At 40.4% G+C, this 19,659-nt stretch overlaps 1 protein-coding gene across 1 annotated transcript in view; it reads right to left on the bottom strand.

Annotated features, from left to right (window-relative positions):
- Positions 1 to 19,659, bottom strand: part of DIAPH1 (diaphanous related formin 1) — a 130,354-nt gene that overhangs the window by 52,598 nt on the left and 58,097 nt on the right. The window lies entirely within an intron of this gene.

Genomic DNA, 19,659 nt, shown 5'->3' with positions numbered 1-19,659 from the left:
AGTGCGCACATGTGCAGAGCTGCCAGAAGGCAAGAACAGTTAAAATGTCTGTTGGCTTACCTGAGTAACTGTTCTCTGTTTGCTGGAGGAGAATCCAAACATGGGTTAAATTCAGCCAATTAGCCTAGAGACTGAGTTGAAAAAAATCTTGACCATGCCTCTCTTGGCTTCCGGAAGTCAATTTTTTAATGAAGCACAGTCATAAGAAGAAACGTCCAAGATCATGGAAGTGTACAATCAAGGTAAGTCAGTTTATCAACCCTGGACCTGCCAGACACAGGGCGGGTTTGGATTCTCCTGCAGCAGACAGAGAACAGCTGTTCAGGTAAGTCAACGGACTTTCTCCTGTGCACTGCTTGGAGAGTACCCATGCTAAAAAGGCTCTTGGGCGGGAAGAGTCTGGCCCAGGGATGCGGATTCCGATTGAGCCCTCTGCAAAACCTGTTGCCCAAACGACGGCTTGGCCAAGGTGAATTTGTCCACCTTGTAATGTTCAATGAAGTGTAACAGGGACGACTTTTTCGCCACCCTACATCTCTCTTCTACTGATGCCTGTATGGGCCAAGCTGCCATGGTGGCCGCGCTCCTGGTGGAATGGGCAGTGATATGTCTAGGTACAGGCCACAACTGGTGTTATATGCTAAGGCTATGCAGGCCTTAAGCCAACGGCCGATGGTAGAAGGTGTCACTTTCCTGCCCATGGTGGCCGGTTGAAAAGAAATGAAGAGGGCCTCTGATCTTCAAAAGTCTGCTGTGCATTTAACATATCTGCGAAGGGCTCTTTGGACATCAAGTCAATGCCTGTTGAAGAGGCTGGATCCCAACTGAAGATCCCACTGGGCCTGGGCCAGAGACAATGACTATATCAAAATGTCGCTGAGGTAGCATTGTAACCTCACTGGAACCGATTGGAGGTGTGTTACCACCCCCACCAGCAACTTCGTGAAAATCCTGGGAGCTGATGACAGGCCGAATGGCAGGGCCCGATATTGGCAATGGCACCCCGCGAAGCAGAATCTCAGGAGCGCAGTCCTTATTGGAACATGAAGATAAGCCTCCTTAATGTCCACAGAGGTAAGATCATTGCCCTGGCATATGCATCCCAAGATATCTTGAAGGGATTGCATCTTGAAACGCTTGTATGAGAGATGGATACTGAGCCTCTTTAAGTCCAGAATCGCTCTCCACTCCCCTGAACTCTTGGGAACTAAAAACAGTATTGAGTGAAACCTGAACCTCACTTGCCCACTGGGACTGGCTAGATGGCTCTGATATGCAACAGATGTTGGATTTTGATCTCCATGAGCTCCTTCTTGATCTGATAATGGGGAATGGGGCAACTGATAAAGTATCTCAGGGTGTGTGTGGTAGACAAACCAGCCGAGGAGACAGGCAGCAAGAGGCAAAGCACAGGCCACGAACTGCATGCACTGCTCAGGGAACCCCTGGCGCTCTCTGCATTAACCCGAAGGCAGTGATATGGCTGAGCAAAGCAGCTGCGAGCTCGCCCACCAAAATTTTTGCGATCTCCGAGCAAAATGAACACAGTCACCACCAAAAACTCCAAAGAGAATGTGCGGCTAAGTCTGGCACAGGTGCAGTGAACCCATTCGGTGCCAAATGTAATGGTTGTGGTTAGCCCTTGATTGATGTAACCTCCACCACCAATCTCAACGCAGGAACTTTAGGCGCAGCATTCAAAATGTCTGCTCTGCATCTCCAATGCTGGAAGTAAAGCACGGGAGCAACGAACCAGCTCTTCGAACACTAGCAACCCCTCGCTGCCATCAGAGGCTAGCCCGAACAATATCGGACAATATTGCTGAGCTCTGATCCACGACACAGTTCAGAATATAACACAGACAAAGGGCGGTTCTATCCGGCGGACTGTGATAATCAGTGCACACACCCGCGGCCAAAAGTGGCTGCAACTGACATATCCTGCAATAAACTTCAGTCAATCATAATTTGGAGAATCCACGCTAGCTCAAAATATCGGTTTTTATCCACAATACAAAAATTGAGGATGAGAAAGGCTTGAAAATGTCTCTCTTAGGCTAGACTGAGTTAAAAAAAATGGACTTCTGGAAGCCAAGAGAGGTCAAAAAAGGTTAAGACTTTTTTCAACTCTGTCTCTAGGCTAATTGGCTGAATTTAACCCATGTTTGTATTCTCCAAGCAGCGGACAGAACAGAAATGATGACTCGGAGTTTGGAGATGATTGGCCCCTCCAATAGGACATAAAGGAGGAACAAAGGCACATGAGCCTTTGCAGAAAGCGACTTGGTTTATGTTGGTCAGTTTACCTTCTGAAACTCCATTTGGATTCTTTGCTCTATGTGGCCTTGCCAAGCTAATTAAATCTTTGGCACTATTTTCAAAGAAGATAAAGGTGGGTGCTTTTCAGCCTTATTCCGAATGACTTTGGCAGCCTCCTGTAGAACTCTTTCCAACTATTTAGGACTCATTACCAGCTGTGAATAAATATAATTCACAGCCTTTGAAATAAAAAAAGGGTTTTTGAACCTAATTGTGTGCTTTTTATTGTTATCATGAAGCCTAGGTCAGAACAACAGCCTCCAGTCTAGCTTTCCTTCGGCCGAAGCTTCTGTTCTGGTTGCCTGCTGCCTGGAAGTGGAAGACATCCATTCCAATATCCATCTCATTGGCGAACAACTGATTCTCCCTGCTGGTAAGTGGCTGTTTTTTTCTTTTATGTTTTTTTTAAAAAATGAGTAATGTTTTTTTAAGGATATTTTGTTAATTTTTCCAGGAAATTTTGTTATTTGTAGGATTTTTTTTTAAACTTGTTTTTTATGAAATGTTTTTTTTAATAGAAATGTTGTTTTTAGGAAATGTTTTATATGTGATGCAATATCTTGCTTTTAAGTGTGCAGGTTGGTGTAAGGTTTGCGAGATTTAGTGTTTCTTTCTGTAGTGATTCACACTACCTACAGAACCATGTTTTATGTGCCTCAAAATGGCTGCTTTTATATGTACAGGTTGGTGCAAGATTTGAGAGATTTTGCGTCTTTCTGTGTGATAACTGGTTTTTGAGGGAGGTTGTGTAAATTTTGTGGGGTGGCTGCTTCTTGCAAAAATCACCTTTTATGAGACTCCATGGCTGCTATCATAAATTCAGTTGTGTGCAGCTTTGTGAGCTCCTGCAGCTCGATGGGTTTTGATGTGTTTCTAATTGCCCTGCTTGTGTTTTCCTGTTTTCTGGGTTAATCTTAGTCCCAGGTCTTTTGTCTTTCCTATCCTGGGGATTAATTCTGCCAGGAAACAGGAAAAGGGGAGTTCCAGGCAGTTATTTTTAGCCTGATGATTCTCATTATTTTAATGGGTGTACTTAAGAACTTAAGTCTTCCTTTCAGCTGGTGCTTTTGCCTGGGGTTTTCTTAAAGGGGAAGGGCTGGCTTGAGTTTCTTGCCACTATTTTCTGTGATTTCTGGTTCTGTGAGGTTTCTGGCACTGTCCTATATGCTAATACTTCCCACAATGCCTTGATGGTTTTTATGCCAGTGGATTAGTTTTTCCTGTCCCTAGGATTAGGGGAAAAACTTGTTTCATCTGCAGTCTTTGGGGGGGGGGGGTATTATTCTTTCGGTGCTTTCCTCGCGTTATCATAGTTTTTTGGGTGTGTGTGTGTAATGTCCCACAGTTATCTACCCATTAATAATGGTCAAATACTAATAATATTTACATTTTAGTGATCTTTCCTTACATAATTGGTGTTTTCTTTCTTACTTTTAGATTTCTAACTTCTGTTTGTTAGTTAGGCATTGATAAAACAAATCCCATGTTAAAAAGTATTCAAAGCCTTCTCCTTGATTTTAATTGCTAATTTATTCATTTCTGCACATTCTAATATTTTATTTATTCATTTTCATATCTTTGTTTTTCCACTGTTGTGCAAACACAATTCCATCACCTGTTAACATGTGTAAAATTAAATATATATTGTATTCCCTTTGAAATCCCAACAAATATTTATGGTTTTAAATCCATATCTTGCTTTACTTCTAACCATGACATCATTAAATCTTGAATATCTACTTGTTACGTTACTTGGGTAATAAAGTACTAAGTACAGAACCTAATTCACATATTCCTGTTTTTTGAATTGAGGAATAAATTTCAGAAAAAGAAATCTGTATTGCTCTGTGAATCTACCTATGACATTCATTCTTCCCTTTTTAAAGTTTTTTTTCATTTTCATAACAACCACATTTATACAATTACATAACCAACATTATTTTATATTATTAAATATTTTCATCAATTTGTCTTACCATCAACCCCCAAGAACAATTATTGGCTCTTCTGCTCTCCCTACACTATATTTGTACCCTATCGATCACTTTCTTCTCCCTTTCACCTCCTCCTCCCTACTTCCTTTCTTCCCTCTGTCATCCTTATCTTCTCTACTTCCTCTTCCTCTCTCCTTCTCCACTCTCCCCTTTCCACTCCTTCTTGGTCTCCTCCTCCTCCTCCCCACCCTCCCTTTCTTCTTCCCTTACCTCTCTCCTCTCTTCCACACTCTTCATCTCCTTTACTTGGTGTATTTTAGCCTTTGAGCAAGCTCCATTTTATGTTGATAGTATTTATTATTTCATTTCAATAAACAGCTTTAATTTTAACATATATCCCCCTTTTTTAAAAACAAAAAAAGTGTACATATATAGCAATTATATTTTTAAACCCACCCACCCCCAACTTATTTTTGGCCGGAATGTGGACCTGGTTACAATTCCCAGCTATTCTCATCATAATATTGTATAGTTATATATCATTACATGCCCCAAATTTTTAGTTCTGTCTTTATAATCTCAATAACTTTTCATTATAAGTATGTTTCATGTTTCTGCTCCATTTTTCCACATCTTAACTTAGCTTACATTTAATTGTCTTTAAATAACAATCCTTTGTTTTTGAACAGCAGCAATCCTTGCTGTTCAATGTTCATTACAATTCCATTGGTCTGCTATGTAAAATAACAAGCAATATACACCTCACTTTGTTCATCTTAAGAATTCTATATGTATCCATATTTCATATATTTTAACCTATATTTAATTATCTTTCCATTATCATATTCAATCAGTTAGCAACTCAGTTTAATTATCATGTAAAAGGGTAAATCACGTACCTCAACTTTATATTCTCCACATAATAATTTCTAAATATCAGATTTTTTTCCTAGTAAGTCTTTTGTGCCAATTCTCTATTCCTGTCTCTTTCCTTTTCTTTTTTGGGATATATCTCCCCTTTTCAATTTTCCCCAAGCCACTATCAAATCCAGTGAAATATTTTGTCTGCTTTTTATTTCCCTTTGTTGGGACATATTCCCCCTTTTCAATTTTCCCTGTACCACTGTCAAACCAAGTTAAATCTTTTGTCTGCTTTTTATTTTCCACTGTTTCTACCATTTTATTCCCCCCCCCCTTCTTCTCTCATTTCCTGCCTCTCCTCAGATTCTAACTTCAAAATTTTATTTAAATTAAATTTTAATGATTTATGCATATTTTTTATAATTTCACATAATTCTTCAAATTCCCACCTTTCCATAATGTCCAGTTCCAAGATTACAGTTACCTATACAGTTAATTATAATTTAAGTTCCACGTTTTCCAAGATTCTTCTTATTTCACAATTCTGATCCAACTTATATTCTAATTCAGCAAAAATGGAGGAAGAAAAGGGGGAGACATCTTGATCACTTCACTTTCTTTGTTCTTCCCTCCGGCAAATGGCTCCATATTCTTTCAGCTGGATGGTTTCCAGCAATACAGCTTGATATTTTTAAATCCAGTTTTAAATCCAGACTAATGCTTTTTCTTGATTTTTTTCCTTGCTACATTCCACCTCTCATTGATTAGAATTGCTTAAGATATGTTAATTAGAACAAACTCGAACAAAGCAAATCTCTTTGGTATGGTTTTAACTTTTGTTTCTCCTCCCCTCCTTCTTCTATTCCTTTATAGAATTCCCAATTGTCAATTAATCTCTTTTAAAGACACAATCTTTTCAAATCCCAATTAAAAGTTTGTATTTCAATGGGTTGGTCAATTTCCTGTTTCCTCCTTTCTGTCTCCAAGTTGTTTAAAACAAGCAGTTCTTTTGGGGCTTAATGATGTAAACTACTATTTCCCCCCCTTCTTTCTTTTCTTTCTGCCAAAATCCAAATCTATTCGTAAACATTATTTACACTCACAAAGTTCTTTGCCTTTTCCAAATTCTGATTTATGTCAGTTGGTTAATTAAATCTTCTTACCAGGTTTCACATTCCATTCATACAACGCTTCTGCTTAGATGGGGAAAGTACCCATATGAAAAAAAGGTTGATGGAATGATAACTTTAGAAGATTTCCAAAATATAAAATTTGTTTAAAATCAACAATTTGTTGCACTTCCTCGGGAAAAATCTTTGGAAAGCATCATCACTAATTTGAAGAAAAGACTGATGGATTGCGAACATCTAAAAACAGGTAGCCAATTGCCAGACGCAAATAAATTACAATTTCTCACTTATTTGGAGCCAGATTACTGGAACACTGAAGATGTAGTCATTCCATGGCCAGAAGTAGAGGAAGAATTGATTGAATTTGGTGAAATGTTTAATTACAAAATTGATTTGAATGACTACAGAGATTTCGTGAAAAACATACTAAAAGATTCAAAGAACTATATAATTCCTGACAGTATCAAGAGATATTGTCAGGACAATTGCTGTGAGTTCAGCAGAGGCAGAAAGGGGGGTCTCAAAAATGAACCTCATAGGTTCAGAACAAAGAACCCGCCTAATTATTTCAAACCTTAACAATTTGATGACAATTAGCATGATTGGCCTACCTGTAACAAAATGGGACCCAATTCCTTCTGTCAAAAAGTGGCTCAAAGCACACCATCACATTGCCAATGATCCAAGAGTGAAGAGTAAGAAAAGTGCAACCGAAGAGGCTGCAAACCAAAAAAACTATGTGGAAACATCTTCAACCCGCAAACCAATAACACAAGTAAATACTTGGGTGTATCTCTTTCACTGTGTTATTCTTATGTAAGCTGTAAATGCATGCAATTAAAAATTTCTTTTCAATATCTCTTCTTTGTGCAGATCATTCATTGGGGCAATGGGTCAGTCGGTGATGTTGAAGACAGGCAAGACAGTCATCTGCCTTCTGTAAGTAACTGCTTTCTTGTTTTGTGTGCTGGTTTCATCCTTATAAAGTGCATGCAATTAAAGACTTCCTTTCTGTATCTCTTCTTTGTGCAGGTCATTCATTGAAGCAAGGTGGTCAGTGATGTTGAAGACAGGCAGGACAGTCATCTGTTTTATTGTTTTATGTACTTATTTTATTCTTATTTAAGTAGTAAGTGCACAAAATAATAAATTTTCTTTTTTTTATATCTTCTTTTTGTAGGTCATTCAGTGGGGCAAAGAATTCAGTGACATTGACTTGGCCACTCCCACCCAGTCACATGTCTAAGCCATGCCCATAAAATAAGCCATGCCCACAGAATCAGTAGTAAAAAATTTGAAACCCATCCCTGGAGGAAGCATTCTCTTGTGAATAGTATAATTTTCTATTTCAGGAAATATCTGATAAAATATATTGATATCTATTATCTGAGTTTGGATCTGTCCTGAGAAATAGTAGATAGGCTATAGATTCACCAGCTCATTAAGAATGACACAGTGACAACCATAGTTATTAGAAATTGCCTTGTCACATTCTGAAGAACAATAAATACATTATCACATACACTTTTATGAATCACAATCTAACACATCAAGTGTGTGGAATATAATCGTATTATATTATCACAGCTGTTTGTTGGGGAAAGGAAGGAAAAAGAGAAATGATAATAGAAAAAGAATTGCTTTAGAGGTGACAAATCCTATATTAGCAGTTAGATGTGGGTACGTACTCTTTATTACATTAACATAAAAAGGAATTAAATAAGGATTATTTTTTGTCATCATGTTACCTATGCTAACCAACTAGTTAATTTAATAATGTCTGTGTCACATCTAACTTGTTGCTTCATATTCAGTGATCTCTAAAGAAATAATTATGTTCTGCCTTCTAATTTTCCCCTCTCTAAAAGATAGGGTTACTCCTTTGAAATCAGTTAATGATGGCAAGAGGAAAACAACTTGGTTCATAAACAGATTAAAAACAAAACAAAACCTGAATTTAGAGAGACTGAAATAGACCCGAGAAAGCAGATTCAGCTCTTCTGAAAATAATGTCTGAGGTCCATGTCACAGTAACTTCCTGAAGTTAAACTCAATAAATGAAGAAACAATAGTTTGAGAATGCTCTGGGATTTTGGCTCTTACTATAAGCTGATCACTCTCAAATATTGCAGTAATGAATTTTGACTCAGTGTTGTTGCAGTTTTTCCATCAATAAGAGGAGATTAAGAACCCCTATATCCTCTACCTGATAGCAAAACCTGAAATATGAATCAGTGTCACAGAGAGGGGAGCTCACATGCTGCATATCAAAACTAAATAAAACAATGTATTAATATGTCATCATATTCATGGGAAAGCATATTTTACTTTCAAAAACTTATCAATAATCTTTTTCTGATAATTACTACTTTCTATTTGTATAAGCTTATACTATCTTTCCACTATGATTCATACCTTTTCTGATTAGCTAAATATAGCAAAAGATTTAGCCTGACATCATTTTCCTGAAAAATAACTGAAAGATATAAAGGAAATGAATCATTTGCTTGGTTTGTTGGCATTGACTTGAATAGACAGAAAAAGTGGTTCAGTGTGGCTAAATATATTTTTTAACTGCTATTGATCACAAACACTACATTTCATGAAATAAAGCTTGCCTGCTGGCCTGTGTTTGCTGAGTGAGCATGAAAAAGGCAGGAAGCAGAGCCATCAATTAATAGCAGCCTCTGACTCAGCATGGCTCATTCTTCCTGTAGACCCTCCCTTCTTCAATTTTATTTTTCTCTGCGCCATCAATACAAAATGGAGTCTAAAGGGAGGGCAAACATCCTCCCTAAAATGGCTGAATGCGGCAAAGGAAGATAGAGAATAGTAAAATAAGGCAATAGCACCATCTGGTGCTTAAAAAAATCCCTGATTTGGTATTGAGATACTTTAGGATTGAGAAGCATACATTGCAATGGAAATAAGAAGGCCTGATAGCAAATGTGAAATCTGTAAAATCTCTCTCCCTCAGATTTATATTTATTTTTGAGCCACAAATTCTTCTGCAATTATAACCCATAATGGTCTATGTTTAGACAATACTCCGCCAGATTAAATATTACACAATAATATTGTAGAGACCTATTATTATATGCTATATAAATGCAGTATTTATGTATCATGAATTTGGATTTGAAAAGGAAGATGATTATTTCAACTTCCAAATTTTGGCTTTCTGATATTGTCATATTTCAAGAGCAGTTTTTGAAAGTGATACGAGCTCAGGGTAACTGTTGCTATGATCTGTAGGTCAAGCTGAAAATGCTTAAGACTTTTAAAGAGCCACATGACAGCATTAAATGGCTCTACTGAAGATTTAGGATTTGCAGAAATAAATTTTAATTTATTTTCCCAACTTATCCTGCATGAATTACCCAGAAAAAATTGCAAAAGTACGTATTTCATTTTCAAATTCATTTCATTGAATTTGAGAATATCATAAACCTAAAACCATTATATAGACATGTGGGGTTTTAAGTAAAATACAACTATAGGGAAGACTAAAAAGCAAACTTCCCTTTGAATAGAAAATTCAAAGTGAAGTATGACAGTATCAGAATAAAAAGCCTAGCACATGTTGTAATCCCAATAAATTTCATAATGGAATATGGAAAAGTGAAATAATTGACAACTGTACCAGATGGAAAAAATCTGCATAAAAAAATCTCCTCCACCACCACTCCACTCCATAGATAAAGCTGATAAATTTCTTTGCTTACAAAGAGACTGTATTTTAACTCTCTAAAATACAGGCTGGATGCTCTTAAAGCTTCCTGGTAAGGGAGATGTACTATAAAAAGAAAGAAACAGATGGGAATAACAAGATGCTCTGGCAGCCAAGCAAAATCTTTTATCTGAGGAAAAGGAACACCTCCCCTTTGTTTTCTTTGTTCCTAAGAAATGAGGCCAGCAAAAAGGGAGGGGGCAGGAGGAGAGGGAGGAGGGAGGGGAGGAAACGGCCACCACCCTGATGACACAATGTCAGGAGATCTCATCTTCCAATCCGGTGCCTCTGACATCACCACCCTGAAACTGAGCCAAAATTACTCAACTGCGCACATCTGGTGGATGAAAAACACACTGCAAGAAATTTAAGAAAAGTTGGATTTGAATTATGCCTTATCAGAGCAAGAAAGGCACAGAACTGGGAAACAAATAATCGCCTACCTGGAAGAGTTTGTTTTATCAAACTATCTACAAGATGCCATTGCTTCCAATTTTAATCAAAATAGCCAGATAACATACGGTAATTTGGCCTATGAGAGAATTAACTTTTTTACTCACATACCCACTGAAATATTAGGCATCCTTCCTTAGTCTTGTCTTGAAATTCACCAAAGCTTTACCCCATTGAAAAAGTTATATTATATTTGATGGAGATGGGCACTATGAAAATGTGAAATAAATATTTCTACTAACATTTGGAAGAAAGTATGAATGACTGCACCAGAAAAAAATAGTTATTACTATGGAAATGTTAAAGAAACTGCTACAAAATGAAAGGACACATTCACAGTGGCCTAGAATCCTAGCCAAACCTGAATCCTTTTGTATTTTTTACCTATCAAGTATACAAAGGGAAAAGAATGGTACAACTGAGACTTAGACATACAGACATACACAATCATACCAAGAAATGTTTTAGGGCAAATAATGGAGCAGAAAGCTATAGCAGATTAAGCATATAATTCACGCACCTGTAATTACATTTATCCCAATGAATGAGGCCCTTAAGTTTTATAATAAGAGAACACATAATTTTTTAAAATTATATTTCAATAACATCTTATTTCTTACAAAGTATTTGGCCTTTCACACAGAATTACAGTAATTCTTCAATAGCCATGGAGTGCACTGTGGTGGTATACATCCTTCCTATTTACAAGGTAGACCATACTATGCATGCCGTTATATTTTGAAGACAACTTTAAATGATACTGAGTCCTATATTTTAGTACTATCCATTATATCATATCTGCTCCTTCTTTAGATGGAGCACATGGAGGCATAATATATAAAGAAAGCTAATTCATTTTATTTATTCAATTTCTATATCAGCCCAATTCAACCAAGTGTCTCTGGGTGGTTTACAAGTCTAGGATTTTAAAAACAATTTAAAAGACATTAAAATAACAAAACCATCCACAAAATAAGTAAATATAAAGAGACAGCAGTCTTGATGATTAATCAGCTAATAGTAAAGCCAAGTAATGTGGCCCTTCACACATTCTAAGCCAGTGTTTCTCAACCTTGGCAATTTGAAGATGTCCGGACTTTAACTCCCAGAATTCCCCAGCCAGCGAATGCTGGCTGGGGAATTCTGGGAGTTGAAGTCCGAACACCTTCAAGTTGCCAAGGTTGAGAAACACTGTTCTAAGCATTCTGGATCCAGCCCTCAGGCCATGAGTTTGACACTCCTGCTGTAGTATGTCCAATCTGTTGGATCTAATCAGACAGGTAAAAACTCTTGGAAAAAACATTCCTTCAGATAATCCAGTCCCAAGCCATGAATGAATTGTAAATTCATACTGATAAAACACTATGTGAGAAATGTTATCATGTTAACCTGTCCAATTATAGTTCCTTTTTGGGAGTCTGGATAGAACTGCATTTTACCTCTGATACTATTTTGTTACAAGAAAAAAACTTTCAAAGTAGACAATGTTGTACATATTACAAATACTATTTTTCAATTTATATTTTAGAGACAATTTAGGGAACTGACCAGAAAGATATTATGATATAAAAATGATGGGAGAAATATATTATTCTTTTGGCCAAAAGTCTGAAATGTTTTAATACTCTAGTGGAATTAGTGGAAAGTAAAACTTCTCAAGAAGCAAAACAGTAATTATTCTTGTTTGTGGTGGCATGCTACTTTTCCTGTTTCAGTTTCTAAATTTTTTTTCAAAAGAAGGACATAGGCCAGCATATTCTTTCTGTCTTTTGTAAAACAATATATATTAAAAAGTAGCTTTCTATCTTTTTCATCTATTTTGCAAGGCCAAAGAAAAAGACTAAGTAGATGTGAGTCTTTAAAAAAAAATGAAGGGAAACAAGCATTATTTTCCTGCCAGCAGATGGCATCCAAAGCACATATTTGAAAGATTGTTACTCAGATGAGGAATGTTAGAAATTTCACTAGCTGTATTTTGGAAGCTTGCGCAAATTTTAGCACAATTATAAACATAATATTCCATATTACACAAAAAAGAAACTTCTACATTATGCTTTTGAATTGTCACTAAATTAACAATTTGTCTTTAGTTTCTTTTTTCATTGGTACTTTTAAAACAAATATACAAATTTTAACTTCTATATTATAACACTTCCCCTTTTAAGCTATCCTCATCATCACTGCCAGAATTACATACAGGTAGTCCTCGATTTACAACAATTCATTTAGTGACCGTTCAAAGTTGCAACGGCACTGAAAAAAAGTGACTTTTCTGACATTTCAAACAAAAAAAAATCAGTGACCAATAAAGCCACCCTTCTTTTCAACAACAGTCATAAGCCATTCTATTCACAGAGTCTGTCAGTTTCTTGAACTGTTGACGATCAACTTTTTGTGTGGTAGCAATTACAGCCTCCCAAACAGTGTTCAGAAACGGTGTACCATTTTTCTTCACTGTAAATCTCCCTTTTAAGAAGGGCCCACAAGGTCTCAATAGGGTTTAACTCAGGAGAGGAAGGAGGCATGTTGATATTCTTGTTTAAAGCCTTTACTGGCTAGACCCTCAGTGAAGTACTTTGATGCATGTGATGGAGCATTGTCCTGCATAAAAGTCATGGTCTTCTTGAAAGATGAAGACTTTTTCCTCTACCACTGCTTGAAGAAAGTGTCTTCTAAAAACTGGCATGTGGTTTGGGAGTGGATTCTGAGTCCATCTTCAATATGAAAAGATCCAACTAGCTCATCTTTAATAATACCAGCCCATACCAGTACCCCACCTCCACCTTGCTGATGTCTAAGTCGAAGTGGACCTCTGTGCCCATTACTGATCCAGCCACGGGCTATCTATCTGGCCTGTCAAGAGTCACTCTCATCTCATCAGTCCATAAAATCTTTGAAAAATCTGTCTTCAGATATCTCTTGGCCCAATCTTGCCATTTCAACTTATGTGTCTTGTTCAATGGTGGTCGGATTTCAGGCTTCCTTACCTTGGTCATCTCTCTTAGCACTGAACACCTTGTACTTCAGGGCACTCCAGGTAGGTTGCAGTTTTGGAATGACAGCACTGGAGGATAATGGGTTCCTGGTAGCTTCAAGTTTGATTCTTTTCAAATCTTTGGCAGTTAATTTGTACCCTTTTTTCCCAAAGGGTTGCATTTCTTGCAACCCTGTTGACTATTTGCAACAAAACATTTGATGGTTCTGTGATCATGCCCCAATATCTTAGCAATTTCAAGTGTGTTGCATCCCTCTGAAAGACCTTTTACAATTTTTGAATTTTCAGAGTCAGTTAAATCTCTTTTTTAGCCCATTTTGCCTGAGGAAAAGAAGCTGCCTAATAATTGTGCACACCTTGATATTGGGTATTGATCTCCTTAGGCCACACCCTCCCTCATTACACAAATACACATCACCTGATATACTTATATCCACTAAGCATTCAAGTTTATACAGCTTGGAGGTGGAAAATATGCATTAAAATGATGATATGGTCAAAATACTTGTCTAATAATTGTGCACAGTATACATGGCTTATATTATAAATATCTAATACAGAAAAAAAGATGTTAAAAACAAAATAAGACATGAATACGTAAGTATGAAATATTTATATTACTGGATGATAAATTTAGGAAACCATATATATTATACAGAGAAAAAGTGTGTATGATTGAAATTAACTGTGGGGTTCTTGGTGGTGTTGAAACTTGGTTGTTTTCTTGCAGACATTTCATTACCTGACTAGGTAATCAGTAGCATTAATAACACTGATGTTACCTAGTTGGGTAATAAAACATCTGCAAGTAACCAACCAAGTTCAAAGAGCACCAAAGACCCCACAAGTCATCCCTTACCTACAAATATTCTCTGAATTAATTTTAACATTTTAAAATAATCGGAACTTAGGGTTGTGTAGTAAGGTAATATACTTTGCAAATAATGTATGTGTTTTCCAGGTGCATCTAGAAGGCTTTGAAGATGAACCAAATGAAAATGATAGTTTGACAGTAACAAACAAGTTTACTTCTCAACAGACAACAAGCACATATATATCAAGAACACCTACACATGCAAGCGATGTAAATATACTGTAAAGACTTTATGGATATGGGTTTACTGTTAATATTATGGAGTGGTAACTTCATGGATTACAAAATGTGCTTTCAGAGGAATGCAAGTATTTAATAGACAAATTGAGACATAAGGAACGTGGCAGCACAGTGGGCTCATGGTTAAGTTTTATCTTTACCCAATCACTGAATTTCAAGATGCAAATGTTTCTTCCAAGACTGTTGTTTTATGTAGATAACAGAAGAGCAGAAAGTAAACTGAGATCTATTACGCTAACACTCATGAACATGTAGGCATGTTCATTTTCCCCTCCATTCTGAAATGTATAAGAACGCATATTTTTGTCTGCAGGGATGTGTCTCTTACTATTGTTTTAAAGGAGACCCTCTCCAGTATTGCTTATCTAATAAAGACTACAGCGAGCTTGATTACTTGCTTTGGGTCCTGTTTTGATTCTACAGAAACTGGCATCAGAAAATTCACAACCTTCAAGCTGCAACCAGATGACAACAGGGCGCTGTATAGGGTGAGTGTTGTGATGAGTTTGATCTCATGTCCCTTCCTGCTGCCACATGAGGGCACCATTTAGTGAGTAAGGCGACAGTTTATGCCTAAAAGTCTATTTTGGCTAAGGAGGTTTGTCGGATGAGTGTAATATCAGTTGGTCTTACCTGAACTGCATTTCTCAAAGTCCTGTGGGATGAGTCACTGATGGGTTATTCTCACGTCCAATCTGCCCAGAGTCTGAGGTTAAAGTTGAGGCCGCTCCCCTCTACTTCCTCTGCATAGCTTCCAGTTTAATCGAAGGTCAAAGTTCCATAGGAACTTAAACCCCCAGGACCCTGACTGACCAAGTAGTCACTAAAACCTGGCTCAGGACCCCTCGCACTGGCAAGCACAATAACTAGGATGGAAAGTGACTCATCCCAAAGGACTTCGAGAAATGCAGTTCAGGTAAGACCAACTGACATTCTCCAAAATAGCCTGTGGAAGGAGTCACTGATGGGATATACCAAAGCTTGATGTCCATGGAAGGGAATCACTGGGCTGAGCCCCACAAGCGTCCAGCACTCTTTGTAGTACCCTCCTACCAAAAGATGCCTCAGCTGAAGCATAAGCACCTAGCCGGTAGTGCCTGATGAAAGATGAGGGCAAAGCCCAGGTGGCTGCCCTACAAATATCCTCAATTGGCACATGGGTCGACCAGGCTACAGATGTGGCTACACTCCTGGTGGAGTGCGCCATAATGCCAGTTGGCACTGGAAGTCTGCGTGCCTCATATGCCCTAGTGATGGCTAACCTAATCCACCTGCCAATAGTAGCTGGTGACATCCATGCCCCTAGGGTACAGGGCTGGAAGGAGATGAAGAACGCCTCCGACCTCCTGAAGGGAGAAGTCTATTTCAGGTAAATATGCATTGCCCTTCTCACATCCAGGCGATGCCAGGAATGTTCCCTCTCCCTGGAGGGCGTCAGACAGAAGTCCAGAAGAACCACCTCCTGAACCTTATGGAAAGGAGAGTTAATCTTGGGCAAGGAGGAAGGGTCAAGCCTGAGCATGACTCTGTTCTCGTGAAATGTGCACAGGTCAGCCCTAGACAGAGCATTGAGCTCAGATACATGCCTGGCGGAGGTAATCGCCACCAGGAAAACAACCTTAAGGGTTAGGAACTGAAAGTTCACCATCCTCAAAGACTCGAAGGGATCCTCGGTCAGTGCCTGAAGCACCATGGGCAAGTCCCAAGTGGAAAACCGGTGCACCACAGGGGGCCTGAGATTAGCTGCCCCTCTAAGAAACTTCTTAATGACCAGGTGCTGTGCTAGGGAGCGAGAGCCCCCCCCCCCCCCCGAGGACTGTGGCCAATGCTGCAGATCTGAGTGAGTCCACTGGCCTTGGCCTATCTGGGATTCCAGGTGAGACCCCCAACCGAAAAAACTCGTGTCTGTCGTCAGGACCAACCTTTCTGGCTCCCTGAAGAGGGAGGCCCTGGCTAGCACTGGGGACATCCACCAACAGAAGGACAGGAAGACCTGGGGCAGCATGAGGATCTTGAAGAGGGCATCTCTTGTCCCATCTCTTTGGTGAGGAAGCAGAAACCACTGCAGCTCCCTAGCGTGGAGTTGTGGCCATGGCACTATCGTGACGCACAAGATGAACTTGCCCAAGAGCCGAGAGAGAACTACGGGAACAGAACATGCCTTGTGAATCTGTTTAATCAACCCCACAATAGTGTCCCTGCGTTCCTGAGAAAAGAACACCTCACACTCCACTGTGTCAATGACAGCCCCTAAATGCTGAAGTCTAGTGGTGTGGTCCAGATGACTCCTCTCAAAGTTGATCAAGAACCCCAGGGTCTGCAAGGTATTAATTGTGTGACCTAGATCTCCCTTAGCCAGGTCCGCAGTCACTGACTGAACAAGAATATCACCAAGGTAGCACTGTAAGTGGACAGGAATGGTGACACCAAACCAAAGGGCGAGCCCTGTATTGATAATGGACCCCCTTATATGAAAACCTGAGAAACCTACGGTGCTCTAGGAATATAATGATATGGAGATATGCCTCCATGAGGTCAATAGATGCCAGGAAATCCCCTTGTTTAATTCCCTCGAGGATGGACTTAAGGGACGCCATCTTAAACTTGTGATACACCAGCCTAGAATTCAACAGCTTCAAATCTAGGATTGTTCTCGCCCCCCCCCCCCAACTTTTGGGAACTACAAACAAGTTAGAATAAAACCCCAACCTCTTCTCTTCCTCCAGAACCACTCTACTGCTCAGATAGCCAGCAGATGCTGAATAGCCTTGTGCATGAGCTTATACTTGACCTGATTCCTAGAGGAAGAAAGGAGTTGGAATCTATTCGGAGGATAGGACAAGAACTCTAACCTCAAACCAAACCTAATAGTCTGAAGGACCCAGGCATCAGTGGTGATACAGTCCAAGCGATCCGCAAACAAGGTAAGGTGGCCACCAATTGGGTGATCCGATCCCAAATCACTTGTTTCTGTGGTAGGGATGGCCACCTCCCCCTCAAAAAGGATGTTTACTGGGCTGCTGGTACCTGTCCTTGTCCCTAGAGTATTGCCTGTCCCCCTGTCTGGGGTATCTGGGGGCAAAATACCTTGGCTGTTGGAAGTCCTAGTTAGGAGGCTGGTAGGCAGGCCTCCTGGGATAAGGTGCCAGGCGCTGATCTGAGCGCTTGGTCATGGAAGGGAGGACCTTGTGCTTATTTTTATCTTCCACTAGAATGGGTCAAGGGACGTGCCAAACAACTTGTCTCTGGCATACTCAGCCACTGCCAGGTGCCACTTTGATCTGGCATATGTCTGCCAATTGCGCAACTACAGAAGACACCTGGACACCACGGAAGAGGACAGGGCTCTAGAGGAGTACTTAACTGCGTCCAGCATGGTGTCTGCCAAGAACTGGGTAGCCGCCATCAGTTTCTTAATGTCCTACAGCAGCCGCAAATCAAAGGAAGATGTCCTATCAGGCAATTGTTCCAACCAGAGCAAGGTGGTTAGGTTGAAAAATGAAACTGCAGTAGCCGCCCTGATTGCCCACGTTGCAGCCTGAAAGGTCTTGCGCAGGACCCATTCCGCCTTCTTATTCTCCACCTTCAGGCTGTTGGCAATGTCACCTGTTACCACCGCAAAGGAAGAGGCCAGAGCTGCCACCAGAGCATCCACCATTGAAACCTGCAAGGCTTGTGTAAAGGCACTGATAAGATTATAAAATCTATGATCACTCCCCCCAGGTATGGAAAATGTCCTGGGCTTCACCCAATGATTCTTGAGCACTTCAAGGAAAAGATCTGGAGTAGGAATTTCCTCCTTCTCCACCAGAGGCTTGGAGAAAGGCCCTTTTTGTCCCTCCCACTTGCACTAGGGGTGGCAGGAGCCTGAGCGGGAGCCGGGGTAACTCCCAGATCCGCCGTGGCCTTGGCCTTACGCAGCAAGGAACCAAACAAGGCAGGAGGAAAAAGACCCACAATAGCAGGTGCTTCTGGGACCTGGGAATCCTCATCCTCAGAAAGATCAGTGTCCTTCTGTTCCTCCTCCTCCAAGCCTAACCCTTCACTGGTAGTCGAAGGGGAAACTGATCTGTGCTCTCAAGCAGTCGAGGTGCCGGGTTGATCTGGATGACCTCGTGGGATCCCATGAGAAGACTTGAAGACTCTAGAAGTCTGTGACTTTTGTCGTAGCCCTGAGGCAATACCCTGAGCAATTAAATTCTGAAAACTCTCAGGAATTTCTAGAAGAGAGACAGGGAGACTCCAAGTCAGGCCTAGAGTCTGCAGATTGTGGATCCAGACGAGGCCTAGTGGACCTGGTCACCAGGCAGCCAAAGGGATCCCCAAGGGGAGCTGCAGATTGATCAGGTGAAAGAAGGGGAGACAGGGAGATATCTTCTCTGATTGATCCTCAAAGAGAACTGGGAGAATGATGCTGAGACTCAGCCATCTGGGAAGGCCTGTGGGGGGAACATGATCTGGATGGCGAGGTGATGATGCTATCTCGAATGCACCTCCCAGCAGCTCTAGTGACTCTAACTCCAGTTTCTTGCTGCTTGCCGAAGCCCCCTTCCTTGATGACTTGGAGATGTTCTTCTTAGAGGGAGCCTTCCCTCTCGTTAATGGAGCAATCCTCTGGGAGGTCCCCTTGCCCGGATCAGAGTCACCTGGTGATCCAGGGGTAGCTGCTCCACCACACATCATGGCGTCCACCATTTTCCACTGATCTCCTCTCGCCGGTATTTACGGATACAAGGCGTTGCCTTACCACCTCAGCTCCCCTGTGACACTGGATGTTCCGGGGCTTCTGTGTGCTGTAAGGAGCTCTGAACCGGCACACCCACTCACAGCTGTGCCGCTGATCTGCTGCTCGAAACCTCTGCCCTGCCGAACAGCTGGGGGCCCTCCCCAGTGTTACAGCAGAGTACTGGCCCAAATGATGCCTCAGGCACCAGCAGTGGCCTTGGAGCACTTGTGGCGAGCCGGAACAGGAGTGCCGATCCTTGCACTCCGGCCACGTGCATCTCTCCAAAATGGCCACCCTCTACTAAATGGCAACCGGCGACCATGCAGTCTGAAGCCTTTGAACAAGCTCCAACAGAGCTGCTCCTCCAGGAGCCCTTCTTTTGATCCAGCAACACCCC

Source organism: Thamnophis sirtalis, unplaced genomic scaffold (assembly GCF_051295495.1).
Source record: "Thamnophis sirtalis isolate CommonGarterSnake01/CBP01778 unplaced genomic scaffold, rThaSir2_p1.2 scaffold_8, whole genome shotgun sequence".
Lineage (NCBI taxonomy): Eukaryota > Metazoa > Chordata > Lepidosauria > Squamata > Natricidae > Thamnophis > Thamnophis sirtalis.
The sequence above is the reverse complement of the archived record's forward strand: the minus strand, read 5'-3'. Positions and strand labels throughout refer to the sequence as shown.